General features: G+C 43.9%; 1 protein-coding gene and 1 long non-coding RNA gene across 2 annotated transcripts in view; one reads left to right on the forward strand and one right to left on the reverse strand.

The window, feature by feature from the left end:
• Nucleotides 1-21,746, reverse strand: part of LOC128700019 (uncharacterized) — a 497,557-nt gene that overhangs the window by 237,594 nt on the left and 238,217 nt on the right. The gene's annotated exons all lie outside the window — the stretch shown is intronic.
• LOC128700021 (uncharacterized) lies at nucleotides 4,537-6,957 on the forward strand. Its single transcript, XR_008408695.2, has 3 exons — nucleotides 4,537-4,593; nucleotides 6,514-6,636; nucleotides 6,837-6,957. It is a non-coding gene; the product is annotated as an uncharacterized lncRNA (long non-coding RNA).

Consider the following 21,746-nt stretch of genomic DNA (forward strand, 5'->3'; position numbering starts at 1 on the left):
GATACCCAAATCTGCACGAGTGTCATCCATCAAAGACACCGCAAGTCTCCAAACGGCCATCAACCAAATCTTTAAATGGGCTGCAGAAAACAATATGAAGTTCAAAGAAGACAAATTTCGATTACTTCGATATTTAAAACTCGAGGAATCGGAGTATAAAACAAATTCCAACCACATAATACTACGAAAAACTAATGTGAAGGACCTAGGAGTGACAATATCAGAGGATCTCACTTTCAAAGAACGCAACAATGTCTACCACAGCCGCTAGGAAAATGAAAGGATAGATAATGAGAGCCTTCAAAACTAAGGATGCCAAGCCATTGATGATTCTCTTCAAATCGCTTGTTCTCTCTAGGCTGGAACATTGCTGTACACTAACTGCCCCTTTCAAGGCAGGCGAAATTGCAAACCTGGAGAATGTACAGAGAGCTTTCACGGCACGTATAAGTACGATAAATCACCTAAATTACTGGGGACGGTTAAGTCCCTCGATTTGTACTCCCTGGAAAGCAGGCGAGAAAGATACATGATAACATACACTTGGGAAATCCTTGAGGGACTAGTCCCAAATCTGCACACGAAAATCACTCCCTACGAAAGTAAGACTCGGCGGGCAATGCAACATCCCCCCAATGAAAAGCAGGGGCGCTAAGAGTACGCTTAGACAAAACGCAAGAAGTGTCAGGGGCCCAAGACTGCTCAAACTGCCTCCTAGCATACATAAGGGGGATTACCAAGAGACCCCTGACTGTTTTCAAGGCGCTGGACAGGCACCTAGAGTCAGTACCTGACCAGCCGGGTTGTGGTTCGTACGTCGGTTTACGTGCGGTCAGCAGTAACAACCTGGTTGATCAGGCCCTGATCCACCGCGAGGCCTGGTCACAGACTGGGCCGCGGGGGCGTTGACCCTCGAAACTCTCTCCAGGTATAGTAAGGCTGGCTGGCTGGTGCCATTCATGAGGAGTTTACCAGACGTCTTTATACTTCGGTATGATACATAGCGGAGGTTTGGTGCCCTCGTCGTCTCCAGACTCGGGTGCTATTAGGGCGACTGTACAAGTGTCTCCAACAGTTTCTAATTAACAGATTGTTTAAGGAGGTTAGCAAGTGTATTTAGGTACAGATACATAAATTATCATACATAGCAACATAAGTGTAAATTTCTTAGGATAACCCAAAATAGTCAGACAGAGGGTGTCTTGCAAGACAGTATTTTTATGTGGTTATGAATGGTGTGGTCAGTGTTATCCCTAATGGAGTCAAGGCTACCCTTGTATGTGGATAATCTTGCAGTGTACTTACTGCATGGCGCCTACTCTTGGAGTGACCTATCACTGACTTAAGTGACAGTGGACATCATGGAGTGGGCTGCTTTTAACGGCTACCGGTTTTCCACTAGGAGAAGGTGACACTTCTGAGATCTTTCTTATAAAAGGAATCTCAAAGTGGACACACTGCGGGCGCTAGAAATTCTTAAAGTGCTCTCCCACGGCATATGGAAGAGGATCAGTACACAATGTTACACCTGTATGCAGCCTTGTGCCGTTCCAGGCTGGATACTGAATGTCATATCTACTCGCTGACCACCCCTTTCCAGCACTTCTTGCTGACCCCTGTTCATCACCTGGGGATACGTCTTTGCACAGTTGCATTCCGTACTTTCCCTGTCGAAAGCCTCTGTGTTGGGTGTAGTGAGCTTTTCCTGCATCTCCGTCATGGGGAACTAGGTCGGCGCTACCTGCTGCGGGTTCGGCATGCTCATAGTTGTTCGTTTATATTGCAGTCTTTCGTAAGTGGCGTCCTATTCAGTTTGGATGTAAGCCCGTCTCCTAGATTGTGACCTCGATGTGTCTGAAATCAGAGAGGTTGACTTTTCTCTCTACCCTCCTAGACAAAGCCTGAGGTTTGTCTTTGTAGGCAGTATGTAGCCCCGGTGATGACCTTGTCTAATTTTTTGAAGCCTGACTGGTGATGAGTTTGCTGTGATTGCCAGTGAGGACTCATTGTGAAGTTACCATCCTGTGTGCAAACTGCGGATCTCCATGCAGTCCTTACAGTCCTTGTCCTGATTACTGGCTTAGCTGGTTTTCGGTTCACTGTGGCCCGGTGGCCTGGTAGCTAAAGCTCCCGCTTCACACACGAGGGCCCGGGTTCGATACCCGGTGGGTGGAAACATTTCGACGCGTTTCCTTACACCTGTTGTCCTGTTCACCTAGCAGCAAATAGGTACCTGGGTGTTAGTCGACTGGTGTGGGTCGCATCCTGGGAGAAAAGATTAAGGGCCCCAATGGAAATAAGTTAGACAGTCCTCGATGGCGCACTGACTTTACCTGGGTTATCCTGGGAGGCTAACCCTCCGGGGTTAAAAATCCTAAGAAAATCTTATCTGTGTACTCAGATTCCCTATGTACTCTATCTGCCCTGGCTCAGTATGCTTCTGTCTCTCCTGTGGTCCAAAAGATCCAGGAGATGTCAGCTCATCTTAACGCACGGTACAAGGTTGTAGTTTTGTTGGTGTCTGGGGCATGCTGGTGTCCCGGAAGATGAAATGGCAGATATTGAAGCAAAGGCTCCTTTAACAAACCCACTTTTTAGTAAACATCTCCCTTACAATGACTTCATGGGCATATCCATAGATATGTTCTCTGGAAGTGGCAGGCCCAAGGACATGGGTGTTTGGTCTTCCATCAACAGGAATCGTCAAGTAAGATGAGGGATTATTCGCCGAACACAGTAACATCAGGAATGGGGAAGAAATGAAGAGAGTGAATGCTTTACAATAATGTCATAAAAGGGGAATGAAATGAGAAATGAAAATGTTATCTGTTGTAATAATCATGAGGATCACATATAATAATCATTAATATATAGCAATCACTGTTAACAATTATTACGAACACAGGTAATGAATGGCCTGTAAGACCTGGTCGTAATGGGAACTGGAGCACACAAACTCAGCAGTAGACTATAATGTATATTTTGCCTTCACCCACTATATACAGATATGTACAATATGTATAGATAGAAAAAAAAAGTGTACACCACGGTGACAGATGGCAAAGCACCGTACTCAACCAGCAGGTAGGCAAGTCTGCCAATCCTTCCCGCAGGTGAATCACATTGTTTCAGCTTTGGCGGGTTTGCCTGTGATTGGTTAATGATCCAAGGTACTGATTTAACGACGGGTACCCTATCGATCGTTAAACCTTTAGCACCCACCCGGTTCTATGGTTGGGAAGCAGCCTATTTGGGAGTGTGACATACACCGAATTAATTGTAACATACTCTTTGCATGCCACAATAATGATTATATCATAATGCCCACAATAGGGGGGGGGGATGATAATGCACAGCCTACAGTTGCTGTTATCATCCTAATAAAAATTAGTTTACTGTAGTTAACACACACTAAGTCACCACTAAAGCTATCCTTCACTTGTTACTTCCTCTACAATAAAATATAACTACGTAAACAAAATAACATGACTCACATATTATTCCACTTATAGTCTCTACCAATATTTACAATTTTATTGACACCCAAGGCAAGAATACCCCCCCCCCCACTACCTTCCACCAATACAATGAAAGCGCACATACCTATCAACTTCAGGAATGCACGCACCTCTATCCCAGATGAATAGAGGTCCTTTACCATCCTCTAGGATACACAAATAACCTCCCAACTCAGTCCCAGGTCGAAATATTGGTCCAAACCAGAAGAAATGGAAACACATCCACCCCCACTGACAGCTAGCGCTTCACTGGGGCAACCAGTAATCTGCTGTACACTGTTAACCCTATACAAAATAACACAACAAATCATAACACTAAACAGCTAATTACTAGCTCCCTAACCATTGATAAAATAATAAGGCTATTTTTTAGCACCTTATATATTTATACATGTATATATAAATATAATTTAAACATGTAAGAATGATGAAAAATATTTTCATCTCAAAATGCTTTACAAAAACCCTAAATATATCTAGCCCTACCTTATAAACATTTAAATTTTACTCAGAACCATACTATGAATATCATAAAACCTTATTAGTATATAATCAATCATCCAAAACAGACAAGATTTTCAAAAATGGATAAAGACAAGTCTAACACATCCCCCCTTAAAACCCATCAAATCTCATAATTACGTTACTCTACAAATACCAATATACTCTTGTAACCTTCTGATGGTTATATAATAGCCTAGCCTAAAATAATGTAATGATGCAATCCCTACCTACGAAAAAAAAAATGTAATTATAAAATGTAAACAACATGGAGCAACAACACCTGGCAGCCTAGCGGCTAAAAATTAATATATTCCAAATGATCTTGATAAACAAATATAACTATTTAAATCAAATGTTCTATTAATAATAATATAAGTCCTGTAGTCCAAAGCTATATTACAGCTACTACTACTATACTACTACAACAAGTACGACCACTACGACTATTACCACTACAACGCCGTAGCTCTGTAGGCAACTCATTCTCACACACAGTCTGTTGTTCAGTCCCAGACATGGGTGGAAATGTTAGGCATGTTTCCTTACACTTGCTCTCCCTGTTCATCTAACAGTAAGTAGGTACCTGGGCGTTAGTTGACTGTTGTGGGTTGCATTCTGGAAGACAAGATTGAAGACCACAATGGAAATACGACAGATAGTCCTCGATGACGGACCGACTTTCTTGGGTTATCCTGGGTAGCGAAGTTTACGAGGTAAAAATCCGAACAAATCTTATCTTGTCTTAACGACTACTACTATTAATGAAGCTCAGACAACTTACCACCCACACCCTCACATACACCCCAACGTACATCAACACACTACACATACACCTATACCCACCCATACACATACCCCTACACTCACACCCACCCACGAGGGAGCCTATAATAATAATAATTATTATTATTATTATTATTTCTACGAGTACATGTACAAGGTATACAGTCCTAGATGACATCAATGACATACTATTATATAGAAAGACCCATGTTGTGCAGAGCATTTCGGATAAATTAGGTCAATTTTGTCCCAGGATGCGACCCACACCAGTCGCCTAACATCCAGGTACCTATTTTACTGCTAGGTGAACATGGACAACGTGTCTTAAGGAAAATAGTCCTGTTTCCACCCGTATCGTGGCTCGAACCACAGACGTCAATGTGTGAGCTGAGTGCGTTAGCAATCAAGCTACTGGCGCCTCCAACGCCCACTCACCGCCAAACTACATCTACCGTACCTAACACATAACTTTCTCAAGCATTACCGAACACATAACTACGTCTACCTTACCTAACACATAACTACGTCTACCTTACCTAACACATAACTACGTCTACCTTACCTAACACACAACTACGTCTACCTTACCTAACACATAACTACGTCTACCTTACCTAACACATAACTACGTCTACCTTACCTAACACATAACTACGTCTACCTTACCTAACACATAACTACGTCTACCTTACCTAACACATAACTACGTCTACCTTACCTAACACATAACTACGTCTACCTTACCTAACACATAAATACGTCTACCTTACCTAACACATAACTACGTCTACCTTACCTAGCACATAACTACGTCTACCTTACCTAACACATAACTACGTCTACCTTACCTAACACATTACGTCTACCTTACCTAACACATAACTACGTTTACCTTACCTAACATATTCATTACTGCCATAATTCTTATGTATTTTTTTTAAATTCTATATTTTTCTACTAAAAGGTCAATTAAACCAATTTCACTGACGGCTAATGGATTTATTTTGATACACCAAGAGAGGTCAACTATTTTACATTAATCAATCGATATTTAATTTGACCAGCCCTAGTATACGTAACTGCTGTAACATGTGGGCCTCATGCCAACCATCAAGATTTAACATAATACTTGATGTCCTGGTTTGGTGCGCAAATATTGATTTCTGCTTCATATTGACTGTGATAATTCCATTAGTGTGTATTTTCTGTATCAATGCTTACTACCAAAAGTAACTTTTGTTTTTTCTTTCAGTTTAATGGTTAGAAAAAAAGGTTAACAGAAATGGCAAAAATAGTGATTTGAGACCTCACACAGTGGGACAGATAAGCGTTTTATTGAGTGACAATACACTGAAAAAGAAAGAAATAGCAATAAAACTTTTTTTTAAACTCAAACAGATAATAAAATTAAGAAGAAATTGAATCACAATCAAAATTTAAACTCAAACAGGGGTGGGAAGATGTGGTAGAAAACGAAATTATTATAATCAAGGGGGAAACGCTAAACCCAGAGGATTATACAGCGCCTGGGGGGGGGGATGTGGAAGGCATTCAGGTTTAATTCGGGGAACTGGAGCACAAATCCAATTCCCTAAATCAAGAGCCCCTCACCAACATCAAGGAACCTTCCTTGAGGGGTAGAAAACGAAAAACAACACCTAGACAGAAAAATAATACGAATGGTTCTTAACAGAAAATCACCTTGCAGATTTCCTCTGACAGTTATGAGAGGCTTTTGGAAAACGGATTGAAAGGATATCGTTCCATGATACGGGAACGTTTATCCTGGGCTAAGAATCACATTGAGTGGACTTCTGAACAATGGGATCAGGTAAGAATTACATTTAGCTATTCAGGTCATTGTCATTTAATAAAATGATAATTCTATTTGGAAAAAATAGGATTACCATTCAGCTTCTATTGTCTCTTCTTTTGTTGCAGGTTAAGATTACCATTCAGCTTCTATTGTCTCTTCTTTTGTTGCAGGTTAAGATTACCATTCAGCTTCTATTGTCTCTTTTATTGTTGCAGGTGGTGTTCTCTGATGAATCAATCATTCGAGTGATGGATGACCGTGTGCTGACTGTAAGAAGGTGGTTAAGTGAGAAATTTATGCCTGAATGTCTGAAGAAGACGGTGAAATTTCCTGAGATGAATCATGGTGTGGGGATCCATTTCCGTTCATGGAAAAGTCGTTTGCACATAGTTGAGGGTACTATGAACCAGGTTGAGTATATACAAGTACGACAACGCCAATTACTGCCTCAGATAAGAACATAAGAACAAAAGAACATAAGAAAGAAGGAACAGTGCAACAGGCCTACTGGCCCATGCGAGGCGAGGTTGGCATAGTGATGGATGTTGGACATTCCAACAAGACTCAGCCCCATGTTACACGGCAAAATCAGTAAAGACATGGTATGCACAAAATGGCGTTGAGCTGCTCCTATTGGCTGGATATTCCTCCGAAATAAACCCTATTGAGAGTATATGGTCTGTATTGAAGGATGAAATACACGAAGATCCCATTACGACCCAAGAGCAACTCACAGAACACTTATGCATGCTAGGGCTGGTCAAACCAAATATTAATCAATGTAAAATAGTTGACCTGTACTTGTGTATAAAAATAAATACACTAGCAGTCAGTGAAACTGGTTTAATTGACCTTTTAGTAGAAAAATATCGAATTTTCAAAAAAAAAATCCATAATAATTATGACATTACTGTAATTACGTCTACCTTACTTAACAAATAACTACGTCTACCTTAACACATAACTGCGTCTACCTTACTTACTAAATTACGTCTACCTTAACACATTACTACATCTATCTAACACATAACTACATCTACCTAACACAGAACTACTTCTACCTTGCCTTAATCTTCTCCAGCACTCTATTGCTTACCTCAATCTTCCTCAACACTATTGTTTACCTTAGTCTTCCTCTTCAACACCAGTCTTCCTCATCACCTTGACTCAGTATACTTGGCACACAGGCCTCAGTCAGTATGACTGAATTCTTCACTTTTTTTTAGTCTTGGACAACCGGTGTAAACCAACCACTCCATGACTGGAGGAATGAGAAGTGGGAGAAGGGGCGGAGGGAAAGGGGGAGCAGATGGAAGGGGAAACCGGGGGGGGTGAGGAGGAGGAGGGCGCCTCGGGGAGCAAGAATAAAAAATTTGACCCTGAAAGATATACTTTTTTCTTAAAAAAATGTTCATTAGTACTGAAGGTAAATGACTCCAAAATACTGTGGTGTATGTACACTACGTGGATAATATACATGTCTATAATACAAAGATAGCACTCAAAGGAAAAAAACTTGTTTTTAGAAAGGGGTGGAGTTAGGCTCGTTGGGGAAGGGGGGGATGTTCCTAGAAAGGGGACCTCTTCAAAGGGGCTCCTTGGAGTGGTGAAGAGGCTCTTGGTCTGACGAATTAGACCTGTTGGTCTCCTTCCTCAGACCGAACCTAATTACCCCCCAATTCCACCTAACCTATCCCATCCTCCCTTTTTCCTTTCCTCCTCCTCCCCCTCCTCCCTCCCTTATTCCCTTCCTCTTTTTGGCCTTTGGGATTCTTCCCACAGGCCTACTGGTTCATAGGTAGGGAGAAGGGTACCGGGGTCAATCCCATTCCGTTGAGGTTCTTGGCGGTGGTGTAGTTTGCCATGGAATCTGGATCGCCTGGGGATATCCCGTTCCCTCTCCGGTCTCCCGGGGTTTGGCTTTGGGTGTCTTTTGGGCGACAGGTGTACCTCTGGAAGCCGCCTTTCAGATTCCAGGGGTGGTGGCCAAAGGAGGTATGCTTTGTGGTGGATATTCGGCCACCCTCTCTTTTGTTAACCGAGGTAGCTCGGCAGATGTGAGGTTGCTATCCTGGATTGCTGGTTTACTGGCATGAAGGGTAGGGTATGGTAAGAGTTCCATGCCGCATCTGCACTACTTGCCGTGTTGAGGTCCTCTTGGGTGCGGAGGGCGATTTCCGGCCTTTTCATTCCTTTTCATTTCTTTTCTTCTTTCTTTTTTTTCTTAAAAACAAAAAGAAAAGGAGTAACCTAATCATGGAGATCCCACTCTGTGAACCTACTACCCCCGGGCCCCTTCTTGATACCGCACCTCATTCTGACCCTGCCTTGTTTTTTGACCACTCTTCGGACACTCCTGCTGCCCTTGTACCTCTTGCTGGTGTTGTTTCCTCACCCGCTTCAGGTACCGAGCTTTCGACTGACTCCTTCGATTTGTCTGACCTCTGCTCTCCTTTGACTATGCTTCCGGCCTCTCCCTCTACGGTGTGGCAATTTTTGAATCGCCAGCCCGTTCCATGTTGAACCAACTCTGGTCCCACTCCTAAATGCCAACGACAATTGCCTGATGATGATACTGCACCACCTTCTCGTTCTTCTCAGAAAAGATCAGCAAGTCATGCACTCCCTTTCCACGCTCAGTTTCGGAATACACAATGGACTAAATTCTTTACATTACATCTGATTTCCTCTATTGCTTATCTTTCCAACCACAGTATTGGCAAGGTGCTCCTATGCCATGTTAGTAGAGATATTTCCTTTCATGCTCTCAAGAATGGTACGTGCATCATCACTGTCCAGAATGCTACTCAAGCTCACGATCTTTCTCTTCTGTCACATATCGGTACTATTCCTGTCACTATCGATAAACATCATTCCCTCAATTTTTGTAGTGGTACTGTCATTCTGCCTCATACCATAGTCCAACAGAATTTTCAGACATGTGGCAATGACATTCTCAAACAGCTGGAACTCCAGGATCTCCCAATCCTCAAGGTAGACAGTTATGCCCTTCCTGCCTGCGGGCAGAGACGATACCCTTGCAATGTGGCTCGATTAACTTTTGACAGCCATGAACTCCCATCCCAAGTTCAAAAGGTGATCCCTACACAGTGTAGAAATTGCTGGCGATTTGGTCACCCATCGAAATATTGCAGATCTATACCAGAATGCCCAGTCTGTGGTGCCGATGACCATTCTAATACATCTTGCAGTCAACCTTCCTCTTGCCTTAATTGTCATGAGGCTCGCCCTTCGTACTCTTACCGTTGCCAGATATACTTAAATGAGCGTGAAATCCGTTGCCTCAAATAGGCAGAAGGTCTCCCTTATGCTATGGCAGTTTCTCATCTCCACCTCCAAGGGAGACTGCCCCGTGTTTCTTATTCTCGTGTTTCAAAATGTCCCCCTACTTCTGGGGTCCAATCTTCTGCAGCCTCCTCTGTGGTTACCCCTCCCATAGTCACTCCTGTATCTAATTCTTTTGCTGTCCTGGGCTCAGACGTCCCTACTACAACACCTCAGTCTGTTCTCACATCTTCGCGTTCTCCCTCACTAGCCCCAGTATCGACAAGACCTCGTAAGACACCTTCTACCAATCGCCCCTCTACTTCTCAGAAGTCCAAAAAATCCCCATTGCTCAAATCTTCTTTGCTCCCTCCTTCCCTTCTTCCACTTCCGTGTTTACCTTTCCAGTCTCTGTGCCTAGCAAACCCACTAGATGTTGCCAATGAAATTGGCAATCATCTGGTCTGTATTTCTCAGGGGCTCCATCTATGCCCCTCGTTTCTTTCCTCGAAGTTTGCCAGAGAGTTAGCACCCTTGGACTTTTCTTCTCTCAGAGAAGAACAGTATAATGTGCCTTTTACACTTCAGGAACTGGAGGCAATACTTTCAGCTTGCCGATCATCGGCAGCTGGGCCTGATGACATTCATATTCGGATGTTACAACATTTACATCAGTCAGCCCTTACAGTCCTTTTACACCTCTTCAATCTTATTTGGTCACAAGGAGTTCTTCCCCAGCTGTGGAAATCTGCCATTGTTCTCCCTTTCCACAAACCGAGTACTACGGGACATGATGCCTCCCACTATCGTCCCATTGCTTTACCAGTGCAGTTTGCAAAGTGATAGAACGTCTGGTAAATCGACGTTTAATGTGGTATTTAGAGACACACAACAGTCTCTCCACTAGTCAATATAGCTTTCATAAGGGCCGTTCTACGTATGTTCGTAATGCCTTTGCGAATAACCACTCAGTTACTGCCATATTTTTTGACCTTGAGAAGGCATATGACACAACTTGGAGGTATAATATTTTGGCCCAAGCCCACTCCTTAGGCCTCCGAGGCAATCTACCATCCTTCCTTAAGAAATTTTTAACTGACAGACATTTCCGTGTTCGGGTTAATAATGTGCTCTTCCCAGACTTTCTCCAAGCTGAAGGTATCCCCCAGGGATGTGTTCTGAGTACAACACTTTTTCTCCTTGTTATAAATGATTTGACCTCTAGTCTTCCATCCAATATTTGGTCATCCCTCTATGCTGATGACTTCGCTATTGCTTGTGCAGGCGCTGACTGTCACCTCATTACAGTTTCTCTCCAGCATGCGGTCGACCGTGTTTCCAATTGGGCCACCACACATGAGTTTAAATTTTCCAGTACCAAAACTCACCAAATTACTTTCACTAGACGCTCTGTCATCTCCGATCATCCTTTGTACCTCTATGGCTCCCGTATCCCTGAACATGATACAGTCAGGTTTCTAGGCCTTCTCTTTGACCGTAGGTTATCCCAGAAACCTCACATTACCTCTCTGAAGGCAACTTGTCACAGCCGGCTAAACCTTCTTAAAACCCTTGCTCATCTTTCATGGGGAGCTGATCGTCGAACTCTCCTTTGCCTACAATCAGCCCTCATTTTGTCGAAACTCGATTATGGTGACCAGATCTATTCAGCGGCCTCTCCTGCTACTCTCTCTAGCCTTAACCCCATCCATCACCAAGGATTACGTTTATGCCTTGGTGCTTTTCGCTCTTCCCCTGTTGAGAGCCTCTATGCAGAAGTGAATGTTCCATCCTTGTCCAATCGCTGTGATGCCCATTGCCTTCGTTACTATGTACACTCCCATGATCTCCTCAATCCTTCCAGTTATAGAATGGTCACCGATATTAGTAGACATTCTTTATTTGTTCACCGCCCCTGTTTGCTCCGTCCCTTCTCTCTTCGCCTACATTCGCTCGTCTCTTCATGTAGCATCTCACGTTTCCCTACCATCCCTGGGAAGTTCCAGCTGTTCGAGTCTGTTCTTTCTCACTCCCTTGCTCGAAAGCCCAACTGCCTATGGTAGCTTCCCGCTTTCTTTTTCTTGACCATTTCCACTCTCATTCTCATGCCATCACAGATGGCATGAGAATGAGATGGCTCTAAGTCTTCTGACGGCATCGGATTCACAGCAGTGTTTCCGGAGAGCATCGTGCGAGGGCATTTACTATCTTCGGCTAACATTTTTACTGCTGAATTGTATGCCATTCTTGCAGCACTTATCCGTATTGCATCTATGCCTGTGTCACCATTTGTGGTTGTCTCAGACTCCCTTAGTGCTCTACAGGCTATATGAAAATTTGATACACCTCACCCCTTAGTTCTCCGTATCCAACTTTGGCTATGCCGCATCTCTACCAAGCATAAAGATATTGTTTTTTGTTGGGCCCCTGGTCATGCTGATGTACAGGACAATGAACAGGCAGACACTGCTGCGCGGTCAGCAGTACATGACCTACCAGTTTCATATAGAGGTGTTCCATTTACGGACTATTTTGCTGTAATAGCTACCCACCTTCACACCCGTTGGCAACAACGTTGGTCTAATCTGCTTGGTAACAAATTTCAGTCTGTTAAACAGAGTATAGGTAACTGGCCGTCTTCTTGTCATCAGTGTCGAGGTTGGGAGACTACTCTCTCCCGTCTTCGCATTGGCCACACTCATCTTACTCATGGGTATCTCATGGAGAGGCGCCCTGTTCCTCTCTGTGAAAAGTGTAAAGTTCCAGTATCGATTAGCCACATTCTGTTAGACTGCCCTCTCTATCAACGAGCACGCAGAATTAACCTCCAACGTCATCTCCGCTCTACTACTCTTTCTTTACCTTTCTTTCTTGCTGATGGACCCACCTTTAATCCTGACTCTTTCATTGACTTCTTGACAACGACTGATTTACTCCACAAACTCTGATGATGATACCTTTCGCACTCCCCTCAGCCCTTTCTACCTCAATCTCTTGCTGCCCTCTACCCTTTCACTACCCACTGACCCGCTGTTTTCCGTAACCTATTACTCATCCATCTCCCTTTTGCCACCTGATACACTCGCTTCCTTCCTGCCCTGCAGCGCTGTATAACCCTTGTGGTTTAGCGCTTCTTTTTTATTATAATAATAATAATCTAGAAAGGGGGCGGATGACTGCAGGGAAGGGAGTATTTCTAGGACTGACCTACGCGGCCAGGGTTCTCCACAAATCCCACAACTACTATAGAGATCACACGATCACACACACTCTTGCAGTTGTAGCTCAGATAAACAAGCTTCCAAGACCTCCTTAGAGCTACTGGATAATAGCTAACACCCTAGACCATGGTTAAACCTAATACTAATAACTGCTCTAAGAACCACGCAGTTTGATAAGGAAACTATCTTCAGAGAACTACTCAAGAAGTGGAGTTCTCTGCAGATATTTCCGTCATCACAGAGCGTTGCAACAAAAATTATATACGTAGAAGTAATAAAGATATGGAGGAGGTAAAAAAGAAATTTGTGCTGTATTACAGACGTATACGTCACTTTATAAACAACGTAGATGCGTTAGTCTCTCAACCTTTGAAAACGAAGTCTTAACTAAGAATGTGTAGTTGCACCAGACTGGTCATTACCAGCCTGTATATTATCAGACGACTTTACTTCACTCGTATTAATATGTAACCGTCTACTAAACTATGAAGGCTCGCTGGGGAGACTCCCCAGAGTGCCCTCACCTCCTGGGGCGGAGGTGAGGACTGCCTGGGGAGTATCTGGAGCGGGGGTGATGGAGCCCTGGGGAGTATCTGTAGGGGGTGAGGGAGCCCTGGGGAGTATCTATAGCGGGATGAGGGCGCCCTGGAGTGTCTATGGGGGTGAGGGCGCCGTAAGGAGTGTCTGTGGCGGAGGTGAGGGCTGCTTGGGGAGTATCTGGAGCGGGGTGAGGGCGCCCTTGGGAGTATCTGTAGGGGGGTGAGGGGGCCCTAGGGAGTGTCAATGGGGTGAGGGCGCCGTGAGGAGTGTCTGTGGCGGGGGTGTGGGCGCCCGGGAGAGTGTCTGTGGGGGTGAGGGCGCCCTGGGGAGTACCTGTAGCGGGGTGAGGGCGCCCTGAGGAGTGTCTGTGGCGGGGGTGTGGGCGCCCGGGAGTGTGTCTGTGGGGGTGAGGGCGCCCTGGGGAGTACCTGTAGCGGGGTGAGGGCTAACTGAGAAGTGTCTATGGCGGGGGTGTGGGCGCCCTGGGGAGTGACTTTAGGGGTGAGGCCGCCGTGAGGAGTGTCTGTAGCGGAGGTGAGGGCACCCTGGGGAGTATCTGTGGCGCGGGTGAGGGCGCCCTAGGGAGTATCTGTAACGGGTTGAGGGCGCCCTGGGGAGTCTCTGTGGGGGTGAGGGCGCCGTGAGGAGTGTCTGTGGCGGAGGTGAGGGCACCCTGGGAAGTATCTGTAGCTGGGTGAGGGCGCCCTGAGGAGTGTCTATGGCGGGGGTGTGGGTGCCCTGAGGAGTATCTGTAGGGGGGTGAGGGGGGCCCTGGGAGTATCTGTGGGGGTGAGGGCGCCCTGAGGAGTGTCTGGCGGGGTGAGGCCGCCCTGAGGAGTCTCTGTATGGGGTGAGGGCGCCCTGGGGAGTGCCTATGGCGGAGGTGATGAGGCCGCCCTGAGGAGTATCTGTAGGGGGGAGAGGGCGCCCTTTGGAGTGTCTGTGGCGGGGGTGAGGGCGCCCTGGGAAGTGTCTGTAGCGGGAGTGAGGGCGCCCTGAGGAGTCTGTGGCAGGAGTGTGGGCGCCCTGAGGAGTATCTGTAGGGGGGTGAGGGTGCCCTTGGGAGTGTCTGTGGCGGGGGTTGGGGCGCCCTGAGGAGTATCTGTTGCAGGGTGTGTGGGCGCCCTGGGGCGTGTCTGTGGCGGGGTTGAGGCCCCTTGGTGAGAGGGGAGAGTATGGAGCGGGGGTGCTCTGCCATAGAGGTGGATGGTAGCCTGGGACTGAAGGACTGAAATCGATGTGCGTGTTCAGAAAGTGAGGCAGAAGAGGAGAGGTGGTATTACTATCCCTGCCTGACTGCAACATGCAGTCAGGCAGGGATGTGTTTATTTTTCCATTGTGTCGATATTTTAAACCATTTATTTATTATTTGCCAGTGTAATACTTTGTATAACAAGCAGTTAAGAATGGTCTCAATTCCTCATTAACACTACGACCCGGTGCACAAAGTAACATGCTGTACGTGGCTCTCAGTGCTTCCACTCTGACATTTCTATTTTTAACAATTTATTCTCTCGTCTTGGCTATCCTACATATTTCATAAGATCGTTTTTTCCCCTTATGAAGAACATTTTTCCAATACATGTATTAATCTTTGAACTGATGCCAAGAGATCCTGTCGCTGTGTTGTGTCCATCTGGATACAACTGCTAGTTTACAGGAGATGCTGTTGTTTGTTGTGTTCATCTGGATACAACTGCTAGTTTACAGATCCTGTTGTTGTTTGTTATATCCACCTGGATACAACTGCTAGTTTACAGGAGATCCTGTTGTTGTTTGTTGTATTCACCTGGATACAACTGCTAGTTTACAGGAGATCCTGTTGTTGTTTGTTGTATCCGCCTGGATACAACACATATCAAATCTTCGTAATCACCAGTTGTCTCTAGATACTTCGGATATCTTAAATAATTAGTCATTCACCTTAAAATACTCAAATGAAAAATTCCATGGAGCTCCAACAGGCTTCAGTGGAACCCAGTTTAGAAGACCTTGAAGAAGACGAAGAAAAACAAGAAAACACTGTAGGTTCAATATTTCACACTTGAGAAGTTTTCGTACAATCAGCAATTCTCGTATATCCCAGACTAGTTTTTTCTTCCTCTGACGTTGTCCCTGTGATCCATCTCAGCACATACACAGAGTTGATGTTACTTATTCTACAGACGTATTTATGTTTATTTGGATTAATAGACAAACTTCTATCCGTCTCCTCGATGTAGATTCTGTGGCATCCTCAGCAGGAAATACTGTAAACCTCTGCTTTGTTTTCAGGTATATGGTGTCGGTAAATAAGACACTTTTGCAATATTTGAGTATATTCTAGAATCGTTTCACCAGCCAGTGGCTGACTAAACGTTTCCATAATAAAGACACCCAAATGTTGCACAAGTGCCTTATTTATCAACCTGTCGAGAAATTCCTTTCAACTTCTTTTGGAGTGAGTCGCCCTTGTGAAACTTTCTAACTGGGACACCTTCGATCCGCAGACCATTCGAATTGGTGTTATATTTCGCCTTGATGACCCTATCCTTGCTGCAGTGCATCGGCAAACCGTTTCGGGTACCGTAGTCATCTTTGTCATAGATCTGTGGAAAACATCACAAGATGTGAAGAGATTTTCAACATCATCTAGAGAGCCTTACAACAGCCGGGTGCCCAGCAATAAAAAGAGCCATCCGAACTACCCGGATCTGATGACAGTCAAAGCATGCAGTTGGAATCAGCTTGCAAGTCTGAACAGATGGGAAACAGGTGGTGTGAAACTGCATATGACCATCAACACTGGTTGACACCTATCTCCAAAACATCAGGGAGAAGCTGCCAGCTTCAGGGAATCCCAGAAGTCTAAAAAATACATTGAACTTGTTCATAACATGCTTGTTTTTAAAAGTTCAGAAATTCTCGGTTCATGGGGAAGGACCACATTAAAGTTCCAGGAGGAATTAGACAAAAAAACTCACCAGGAAAACTTAGAATCCCGGACCAACTAGTTTTCTGCTCCGTCTACTCAGAACTGAAATTCGCAGAGGTTATGTCTATTGTATCTTGGGTGTCTCCCAGCTCTGAGGAACTGGAGGAAGTATTTTAAATGTAATTGTTGACAAACACACTGTGTACTTGTAATGTATACCTTAAATCAGTGATGTTCAACCAAAGCGACTAGTCACCCTAGGGTGACCCAGGATAGGGTTTTATCACCGTACTGAGTTGGATCACGCCAACCGGCCAGGTGACTAGCCACCACAGTTGAAAAGCACTGACATGGAGATACTACTACTACGTCGAATTATTGTTCCCTGTGGCCCCTGTTGGCTGTATACCTCCTCACAATGCTCCTAGCATTGCAGTTTATTATGTCTATTCTTCATCTGCAATGGAAGATCGCGTGGCGAGGAAATACAGGCTTTAGAAGACGTTCTCTATGTACTCTTGTTCCTCCTTCAGGAATTCGTCTCTACAGACTCTGAATGCCGGTAAGAAAAAACACGATTTGGCACCGATCGTGGCGAGATAAAAAGTGAATTAGGTCATTTTTGTTGTTTTCCAGTATACCGGAAATGATGGCGTTAACTTCCTCCTCTAAGGTAACCTGTATGGAGGGATCTACCTGGTGTAACAGCTACTGAAAGTGCTACACACTGAACCGCTTGGGTACGACAACCAACACAATGTTAACATATCTTAACCACGTGATGTGTCATGGATTGATACTGTTGAAATGATCTTTTTCCAGGTATTGCAGATACAAGTTGGCTAGCACAGTACTCATAAGTGACTTCAGTGCTGAATTGATTTTCTCCCACAGGAGAACAAATTGAAGCTATGGCCGCCTGTAGTCCCTCACACCGTGAATCACCTAACTCTAGCACCTGACTTTCACCCAGCATGATCATTTAAGCTGTCTTGCGTACCTGTTACCTAGAAGAAAAAACTACCCGTGGGCGAAACGTAGTAGTAATAAGCGTCTTTATTTTCACTTGTCTGTTTTATGCCTCCACTTTGCACCAGAAAACCCCTTGTTGAGAGTAAAATATTTAAAGAGATTGTCTGTGTATTTCTACCACCACTTGAGGTCTTCTTCAGCAGAGAGGAGCAAGTTATAAAAGGATTGCAGGTGTTGGTAAAATTCAGCATAAGATGTGTAGAGAGTCTTAAGGAGCACTGCAGCTCAACTCATACATGAGACCCAGGAGTTATAATTTATCTCCTCCAAGAGGTCCAGGAGCTAGAGATTAATAACTTCAAGGCTCTCAGACGCTTCAGCTCAACACCCCTCCAGGGAGGTATCGTGACGCTGGTGAGGAGCACTTTATCCAAGGAACTGGACCTATTCTCCCCATCCTTGGATTGAGTCCGATTGTCTCCATTCCTCAAGCCCTATATAATCTGCACGGGTTTAGCGTTTCCTCTTATATATAGTAATAATATAGCTTAATACAGGAAAGCATAGGAAGGGAGCTGAGAGGACCTGGAACAGTCGACCTAATATCTTATTGAGTTTTAATGTTATGAAAAGCACCAGCGTTGCTCTAAAATATTTTTTTCGTGGCTTTCAGTGCCAATTCTGCGAGTTAATATTTGTTTACATGCTGCTACATGTGGGCAACAATGGAGCCTACCTCAACGCTGACATTTATCATAGGGCTGCCCCCGCCATAGGGCTGTAAACAGTACTCTACTAGTACAGATTAACAACTCCTTTGAAAGCCAGCGACGGGGCACTGTTTAGACACGATCTGTATCAAGATTTCGTTCCTGACGAATATATTATCATCACCAACCTATCATTCGCTGAAAAATCTGTATATATTTTTTGAAATATCAGTGGCATAGTGGTAACTTTCTTAGCCTTGCTTGTCGGGTTGATGGTTCGAGGCTCGAACAAATCTTCCGTTCTCCAGCTGTTATATTCACGTTAGTGTAAACTTTTATATTTCAACACTAAGTCATGTCACATTACCTTGATAGATCTAGCCCATACATGTGTAGGAGCAGCTAGCAACAAGAACGAAAGGAACACGTCAGTAGGGTTTCTGATTCATGTGAGATGTAATGCGCAATACATTGTTGATATCCATGAACCCGTCATATTTATTTTTTAAAACTTGCCAGCGTACTTACTTCAATTATATTAATTATTAGTTTGTGAGAAGAGATGCTGGACAAGATAGCTAAGGATGCGGGGAGCGACAAGGAAGCAGGTTGCTGAAAAAAATAGCTTATATATATATATAACAGAAGTGTCAAGGAACGTACCTCTGGCATTGTCTGGAAAGCCTGACAAAAATTAATTAAAGGGAAATTGAGGTTAAAGTCAATAGAGAAACAACACTGCAATAGTGTCGAGAAAGTGGAGCAGTTGCATTACTGGGAGAGTTATAAAAGAGACTTGTTCTCATAAATGAATTAGCAGAAAATGGTAAGGTCAAAAGTTTTGTTACAATATATTGAACCTAACGAGGGTACAAATATTGTCCTGTAAAAAAATAATAATTATGCACACTATTTCAGAAGAATAAATCGCAATGCTCTATCTGGATTATTATTATAATCAAGGGGGAAGCACTAAACCCGTAGGATTATACAGCGCCTGCTCTATCTGGAATAAGTTAGAACTGCCCAATTATAACTGAAGATTGAACGATATTTCGTGTTCTGTATGTCTTCACTACCTGGTTTCATGGGTCTAATCTCTTCCAGCCTTTCCCTGACATTCTTACTCATGCTTCTTGTACCAAGTTTAAGCTGAATAAGAGTCTACGGTAACTCCCAACTTCATTTCCCTGATGCTCATGTCCACCGATCTTTCTCCATCGATCACATTATTATTATTATAATCAAGGGGGAAGCGCTAAACCCGGAGGATTATACAGCGCCTGGGAGGGGGGGGATGTGGAAGGCATTCAGGCTTAATTCGGGGAACTGGAGCACAGATCCAATTCCCTAAATCAAGAGCCCCTCACCAACATCAAGGAACCTTCCTTGAGGGGCCATCGATCACAAACTTTGCACACTGGCGTGTACCGTACCTTCATTATTATCCCTGCTGCACAATCTTTTAAAAAGTGTTATTAGTTTCTCTCTCCCCCCGAGTTTACTGCACCTGTGTCTCTCAGTTTTTCTCCACCTTGAAGTATTTTTTCTGACTATTCATTCTTTCGTCATGGCTATCTTCCCACTTTTAATTCTTAAATGCAATAAATTTTCCTGTTAAAAATACTTATTTCCCTAAATCAACTTCTGCAAGGAAGGATTCTATACTTTATGTATGCTATATTTAATTTACAGTATCTAAACTCCCTTCGCCTTTTGGACATTAATCTTACATCTCGTTAAACTAATGTGCACCGAGAGATTTTTGCCTCTCGGTGTATATATACTGAAAAATTGCTTTAATCACTTCTTGACTAGTGGTGAATGGATTACTTGCAGTTTTAATGAACTTCGTGTAGTCGATAAGCTTCAAATCACATTAACCTAAATTAATACGCTTGAAGCAAACTGTCATGCTTCTACCACCGATACTTCAGATGTATGTTTCCTGCTCTTGCCCTCTCTAATATTATTATTATTATTATTATAATCAAAAAGAAGCGCGCCCTCTCTAATAGATTTCTGAAACTGGCTGCCGCCCTCTCAATAGATTTAAATGGTAGGACAAACATCTCTCATGTTAATATTAGCAACTTTTTTTTGTAACTTTAAGGATTATAGCCATCCATTATGTTGTTCCTCTTCTAAAATTGTCTATTCCTCTTCTGGCCTTTACAGGCGCCATATTATAGACTTGAGTTTTAACAATATCCCCAATATGTATTTAGATATTTGGAAGTGGACGCGTGTGGGTCCATGAAAGATGATGTGAATCGTCGAATAGACGAAGGAGGGGGAGGGTTAGGGTGAGGGAAGGTAAGTGATATGCTAGGGTGTGGAAAGAAGTTTATCTATGGCGACAAAAAGGAGGAAGGAATGTGCCAGAGAATAGTGGTACCAACTCTCGTAAGGAGATGCTATCACAAAGTTCCCGGCTCGAATTTTTGCGGGCTTCCTGCGTGAAACATGGCAGAAGGGTATATCACCCTGCCCGGTATACTCGGCGATTTTCAGTGCGGTCGGTCATTCCGTTGAGCTTAGACAGGGTTTTTTCTTTTGTCTTATTGTCAGTGCACTGTTGCTATTTTTTTGTGTAATGGAATAGAATCTTTGAGCAGAAATCTTTCATCAGGAATTTGCTCCAGCTGGGCAGACAGTTAACCAAAATATTTACATAAAGGCTCTGAGACATTTGAGGGAATAATAATAATAATAATAATAATAATAATAATAATATCTTTATTTCTACAAGTACATGGTATACAGGCCTAGCTGATATCAGTAACATACTACTACATAGAAAGCCGCTTGTTATGCAGAGCATTTCGGGGAAATTAGGTCAGTTTTGTCCCAGGATGCGACCCACACCAGTCGACTAACACCCAGATACCCATTTTATACTGATGGGTGAACATGGACAGCAGGTGTCTTATGGAAACACGTCCCTAAAGTTATCCAGCCGTACCGGAGATTCGAACTCAGGACCTCAGTGCGAGAGCCGAGTGCGCTACTGATCGAGCTACGAGACACCATAAGAGAAAAGTAAACGTCCGACGTTGTGGACGTCCAACTATTGGTTCATTCACTATGAAAATGCTCCTGCTAGCGCGACACTTTGCTCATGGTTTTATGGTTAAAAACATGGCGGCCAGAGTGTACAAATTAGAAAAGTGTGGAGGTTACTGAAGGTTTAGTTCAGAAGACTGAGGACGAATGGTGAGGTGGTGTTTGGACATTCAAAGAGTCTGAAGCAGAGGTGGAAGACAGAAGGGGTAGGGAAGACGTTACAGGAAGAGTTGGAGAAACAGGATAAAGGGGTTTTTGGGTGCTAGAAATCTGAGCGGTAACAAATGGCTTTTAGTGCGTGATATGCTATTGGAGTGAGAAAGATAACATTGATGGATTCGGGGAAATAGGTCAGCCAGACTCGAGTACTGGGGGTGGGAAGTAGAATGCCTGCAGTTTGAAAGAGGGGCGATGATG

The sequence above is a fragment of the Cherax quadricarinatus genome, chromosome 64 (assembly GCF_038502225.1).
Source record: "Cherax quadricarinatus isolate ZL_2023a chromosome 64, ASM3850222v1, whole genome shotgun sequence".
NCBI lineage: Eukaryota > Metazoa > Arthropoda > Malacostraca > Decapoda > Parastacidae > Cherax > Cherax quadricarinatus.